General features: G+C 37.2%; 1 long non-coding RNA gene across 1 annotated transcript in view; it reads right to left on the bottom strand.

Moving 5' to 3' along the window:
- LOC122660028 overlaps nucleotides 1-2409 on the bottom strand; it is a 21655-nt gene extending 19246 nt beyond the window's left edge. Inside the window, exon 1 of the long non-coding RNA XR_006332603.1 lies at nucleotides 2397-2409. This is a non-coding gene — a long non-coding RNA (uncharacterized LOC122660028). The remainder of the gene's footprint in view (nucleotides 1-2396) is intronic.
- Nucleotides 2410-6221: the final 3812 nt, after the last annotated feature.

Raw genomic sequence — 6221 nt, 5'->3', positions numbered from 1 at the left:
TGCACATTTATGTGTGAAATCTTAGGAGCCATAGAGCATGCATTTTTATACTTGGAACGGAGCTACTCGGGAGGTTTTTGTTTGTGTTTTCAAGTTTTAGGTGAATTCTTGTAAAAATGGAGCAAATGATGCGAATGAAACATTTTTATGCTATTTAGTGGTGTTTGGCAGTAGCCGGAAGCATCCAGGAGTCGAGAAAATCAAGTTTGGATTGAGCACTGAAAGAATCAAGCCAATTAGTAAAATTTGAACTTGATTACAGTGGGCCCCTTAGCATAATTTTGAGGTGTTAATAGTATGGATGTGTAGCCCATCGAGTCAGCTTCGCAACGGTTCAAACAGCACTTGATTCCGAGTTGAAACGAAGAAGTTATGGCCATTTTCGTAACGACACGCGAAAATGGCATACAGGGGTTTGTTTGTAATTATCAAAAATCGACCGGGGACAAAGTAAAGCGGAAGTTCGGATTCAAGGGGCTTTAGCAAAATTATCAGAAGTTATCTTTCCTGTTAGCCGAAAGATTCCATTTGGAAGGCTCTGGAGCAGTCCAACTTCAGCTTAAGATATCTTGGACTCCCGAACTCCAAATTGGACGAAATTTGGGTCTATTTTGGGTGATTTTTTGCAAGGATGCAACTGTGAGGCCTATATAAGTATCCCATGCTCCAAGTTTTTTTAAGGACAGAATGGGTATTTTATTTAATGTGAGTGGAATCCTAGTCATCACCCTTATTCTCTCTCTCCTCCAACTTTTCAAGGGCACTTTTGGAATTGTACTATGGATAGATTTCTTGTGAAAAATATTCTCTCATCCATGGAAAGTTGAAAAGTCAAAGATGCCTTGATCTCTCATTGCTTGGAGAAGACTCCTACAAAGAAAAGGAAGCACAAGAACAGAATTAGAAAGTTACTTTTTTGAAAAATAGAAGGTTTATGTAGCTAGGATATTTATCTCTCTTAGTTTCTATTTTTTCTCTTTTTTCTTGGGATTCAAGCTTTTTGTAAAGGAAGGAGAAGGAAATATTTCTCCTCTTCTCTCTTCTCCCTTCTCCTCTCCTTCTCCCTATAAATACCCCTTGCCCTTTGGGTTGTAACTAGTTAGTTTTTAGTTCAGTTTTTAGTTAGTTTCTAATTCAATTTTGATTTAGTTTTTAATGTAATTTTTAGTTCAATTCATTAGTGAAATTTCTCTCTTCTTCTTCTAATTTTTGGCTTTATAAGTTTCTAGTTTGATTTATGAGCTTAGTTTAATAGTTGTAATAGGTTTAATTCATGCTTTAATTTCAATTTATGTCTTCAATATGTTTGTAATCCTTTAATTCTAGTTTAGTTTTAAAGCTTTCGAGTCTAGGTTTCTAATCCTTGTGAGAAGAATTAGAGACTTGGAAGAGGAAGCCATATAAAGATTATTCAAGTGTTCAAGCTTCTTCAACTACATTCATGCAAGGCTTAATTCATTCATGCACTTTCAACTTTGGTAGAAGGGAGTATTAGTTCTTAATTAATTTTATTTTTGTTGTCTTCTTCTTCTTAATTTTTCTAGTTTCTAATTTCTTCTTCTTATTCTCTACCTCTTTCTTCTTCTATTAGTTTTATTTTATTAGTATTCTCATCTCCATTAATCCCTCCATTCTATTAGGAATTTTCATTCTCCATTATTTATATTTTCATTCTCATTCTCTACCTTTCTAATTTAATCATGCTTTTAGGATTTTATTTTTTAGTTACTATTATCATTATGCATTATGGTAGGATTTTAATTTAATTATTTTTATTTTAATTTCAGATTTGGTAGCACCATTTCAAGTGTGAGAAGCAAGCAATTTCAATCCGGTTCAAGCACCTTCGGGTATTACATCTCTAATCTCTTAGTCTCATTCTCCCTGTCTAATCTCTTTCTTTTATTTTTTTTTATGTGGTTGTGGTGTGTGGTTACGATTTATTCCTTCCAATCCGCGTTAGTATTGATAGGTTAGATGCTTGTGTGTTAGGACGTCAATTCAATTCGCTAGATGCTTGTGAGTTAGGATGCATTAATTTAATTATCATTAGTTTAGTTCAACACTTTAATTTGATTCACTTTGCATTGCTTTTAAGTGAGTAAAATAGAGTGGCGTACACTCCTTGAGTTCTACCCGTAGCTACGATTGATCCGTACACTTGCGGTTATTATTTCTTGCAAACAAGTTTTTGGCGCCGTTGTTGGGGAGATTATAGTCCACTTTATTTTTCTTATTTTTAAGTAATTTGGAGTGCTTTATTTTCTTTTCTTCTAAAAAAAAAAAAAAAAACCTCATCTTGTTTCTCTTCTATTTCAAAGACTGTGTGCCCAATCTAAAATTCTTCATATGCCCAAACCCAACCTATCATGGTGTCCCTCATAGGATTTAGTTACCTATGATGCTACATCTTGACTTGGTTGGGTGGATTAGCATGTGACCTATCTTTGGAGGTAACCAACTTTGATAACAGGAAAGCGACATAGTGAATGCTTTTGTTGTTAGTGATTTTTTCTAGTCCTTTTATTTTTCTTTAAATTCAAAAAAAAAAAAAAAAAAAAATTTTGATTTAGGGAGACCTCAATTTTGGATAGGTGGTTAGTAAGCATGTTTGGAATAATGGGAGATATACTTCCACCTATGACTTTTGGGGAAAGGTTTAACCAGGCTAGGGCGGCCAAAAGTAGAGAGTTAGAGAACAACTTTGCACCACCCCAGTACAATTTTGTTCCCCAACCCAACTATGGGCTTTCAGGAAATTTTGATTGGTCACATCCCCAGACTATCCATGATATAGAAGGATACCCTAATCTTTATGGAGGTAGCTATGGTGATGAGAATGTGAGTCCTCTATTTCAGTACAATTCTTTTGGCACTTACAATCAGGGGTGGAGTGATCATCCTAATTTCTCATGGGATCAATGGAATAACCAAGCTGGATCACCCAATTTCTAATATCATGGTCAGTTTGGTCCTCCAATGCCCAACCCTCCACCTCTCCTTGCACCGTATCAACAACCACCTGATAGAATAAGTGAGCTTGAGAAGACTGTTGACCTTTTCATAGAAAGTAATAATAACATGGAGAAGCAACTCTCTCAACTGATCACCATGATGCAGGAGGAGGAAAAGGGTAAATCACCTAGTCAGCTTGAACCTAATCTATGTTATCAGATTCCAGTTCAGAATGAGCCGCCCCATCCCCAGTTTAATGATGTTGAAATTCCACCACCCCAGTTTGACGTTAATGAGAGTAAACCCCAACACAATGATTTTCAAGATGATTTATTTGTTGAGATTGAGTTTCTTGAAGATATTAGTGAAGCAAAGTTTGATGAGCCACCTGGGGAAGTACAACTTTTGCCTGGAATTTTTTATTTTAGTGAGCCTAGTGTTTCTACTGATTTAGAATCAGATTTTCATGATAGCATAGAAACCCAGAAAATTCGATCTCCCCCTCTCCCTTTGGAAAACCCAGATGATTGTCATTTTGAGGATTGTTTTATCTCGTATGTTGATTTGTCCAAACCTCCTAGGTTTGATGATTTTATTGAGGAGGACAATGTTAGTCATGATGCACTTCAAGCATATTATCGTGATCTTTATTTGGAAAACCAAGTTATGCAAAGGGCGGATAGTTTTATTGCTAGGATTGATTTGAGTAAACCTCCCATTTTTTATGATTATCTTGACGAGGTTACTGATATTCATGATCCTTTTGATGCTTACTGTGATCCATTCCTGGTTGGTTTTTGCGATAATGACATGCATTATGTATTGACCATGCGAGGGAATGGAAGGATTTATGGCCTGAATTTTAATGCTTTCATTTTCCACTGTCCCATGAGGACAGATTTTCTGGTTGGGTATTTCTCATTTGTGCTTAACTTCCATATTATTTCTCGTTTTACTAAAATTCATGGTCGAGTATTTTCTGATTCTGAAGCTCTTTCTACATTTATCGGCCATGGATTGAGATTTCTGTTGCTGCCCCTAGTACTTTTTGTCAAGCTTATGGCTCTCCATGATCCTCTTTGTTGATCATATCTGGTAAGCCCGCTTCATCTCCTCCCTTGTCCTTATTCTTTATTTTTTGCATGCATTGAGAACATTACATGAATCAAGTGTGGGGGGGTGTTGGGCTTAATTGGTGAATTTTGATTGTGGCGGTAGTTTGATTTTGTGCATATATTTCTTTGAGTGCAAAGTGACAGAGAGAGGGAATTAGGTGTCCTAGCATGCGAAATAATAAAGAAATCCCTTTTCAAGGACGGTAATGGGTATGTATCCGGTGAGAGGGCCTGAGTTGGAAAATATGAGTGTTATTTCATTTTATGGCTAGATTCTTCTATGTGTTTTATGGCCCCTTTGATCTTTTGGCTAGTAGTTGAGACCAATTTGTTTGTGGCAAGGCAAGGCAAGGCATGAAAGTGAAAGTGAATGAAAAAAAAGAAAAAAAGAAACAGAAAGGAAAGTGGAATTCCTTGGAACTAGATAGGGCACTATTGCCTCAGGAAGCAGGGTGACTTGTTCGAAATTCCTTGGAAGGAAACTCAAAAAAAAACTCCTACATCAATGTCTCAATGTCTTATGGATACATGTAAAAAGCGAAGCTACCAAGTACTTGGGTGTCTGGTGTATGCTCCATCATGTCATTCAGAGAACAGTAGTGGAGCAGAAATAGAGTTTACTGTTGTGAAAGAAAAGCTTTTGCCTTAATGCCTGAAAAGAAAGTATGGTCAAAAATACTCAAAGCCTAAGTCTTTGGTTCCATCGATGCTATGAGTGGTTTACCTGAAGGTGAGTAGTGTTCAGAAAATATGAGGAGATCCCTTAATCTTGATGCATGCTTGTTACTTAAATTGATATAGGGTGATAAAATTCAAGTGTGGGGGAATCTTTGGCTCCTTGATCTTTAGTTGAGCACTTTTAGAGCTTGTGTGCACTATCCTACTTATTGCCATGATTAAAATTTGTCGTATTTTTTTTACTTATTGAATTTTGGGTGTACATTCACTGCAAACACCCACAAGACTAAACTCGTCCACTAGGGGTAACCTAGGGGTTCAAAGGCTTGTTGCACATGCTAAGTGCAACCGTGATTCCTACGAAAGTGAGTTAAGATTTTCTGCATTCTAGATTAGTTTTTTTGTTTACTTGAGGACAACCAAAGTTCAAGTGTGGGGGAATCTGATGAGCACATTTATGTGTGAAATCTTAGAACCATAGAGCATGCATTTTTATACTTGGAATGGAGCTACTCAAGGTTTTTGTTTGTGTTTTCAGGTTTTAGGTGAATTCTTGTGAAAATTGAGCAAATGCTGCAAAGAAAACGTTTTTTAGCTGTTTAGTGGTATTTGGCAGTAGCCGGAAGCCCCCAAGAGTCGAGAAAATCAAGTTTGGATTGAGCACTGAAAGAATCACACCAATTAATCAAATTTGAACGTGATCATAGTGGCCCCTTAGCATAATTTTGAGGTGTTAATAGTATGGATGCGTAGCCCATCGAGTTAGCTTCGCAACGGTTCAAACGGCCCTTTGTTTCCGTAACTACGATTAATCCAGAAGGAAGAGACCCAGCAAGTCACTCAAGGACCAAGACCCCCACATGGGCCAACCATGACGTCACCATCGGGGTTTACGTCATCTTATCACTAGAGGGATCTTATCCCAAAGAGATGTGACCTTATCCGTACTCAACCCTCAAGGATCTTATCCAACACGTGAGGAACACGCATATCGACCTAGTAGGGAACCTCTTTCCTACTAGGACTCTACGTCTCATAAAGAGATACCTTACTATGTGATAGACTCTTCCACGAAGAATACTTATCACCAACAGGGACTCTCCGCACCACCATACTCAACTATAAATACTCAGGTATTCTTACACATTATTCATCTTGAATGTCAGTAATTCATCTGTTGCTAAGAGAGATCTAACTTAGGCATCAGAGAGTCCTAGGCCGAAACCACACCGGTTCTCCCTTGTCCCTGACGTCCTTTTGTAGGTTGCAGCACCCGAAGGACCTACCGGAGATTTTTTTACGCAACACATGCAAATAGACTTCTATAGTAATTTTTGTTTCTGATTGTTCACATGACTTTTATACATTACATAATAACATGTGGATGGTAATGTATATACGTGTATTTTAAATTGAAAACATTGCTTTGCCAAATGCCAAGACAAAGAATATTTACTTATGTTTTACGTCGTA

The sequence above is a fragment of the Telopea speciosissima genome, chromosome 4, assembly GCF_018873765.1.
Source record: "Telopea speciosissima isolate NSW1024214 ecotype Mountain lineage chromosome 4, Tspe_v1, whole genome shotgun sequence".
NCBI classification, from domain to species: Eukaryota; Viridiplantae; Streptophyta; class Magnoliopsida; order Proteales; family Proteaceae; genus Telopea; species Telopea speciosissima.
The sequence above is the reverse complement of the archived record's forward strand: the minus strand, read 5'-3'. Positions and strand labels throughout refer to the sequence as shown.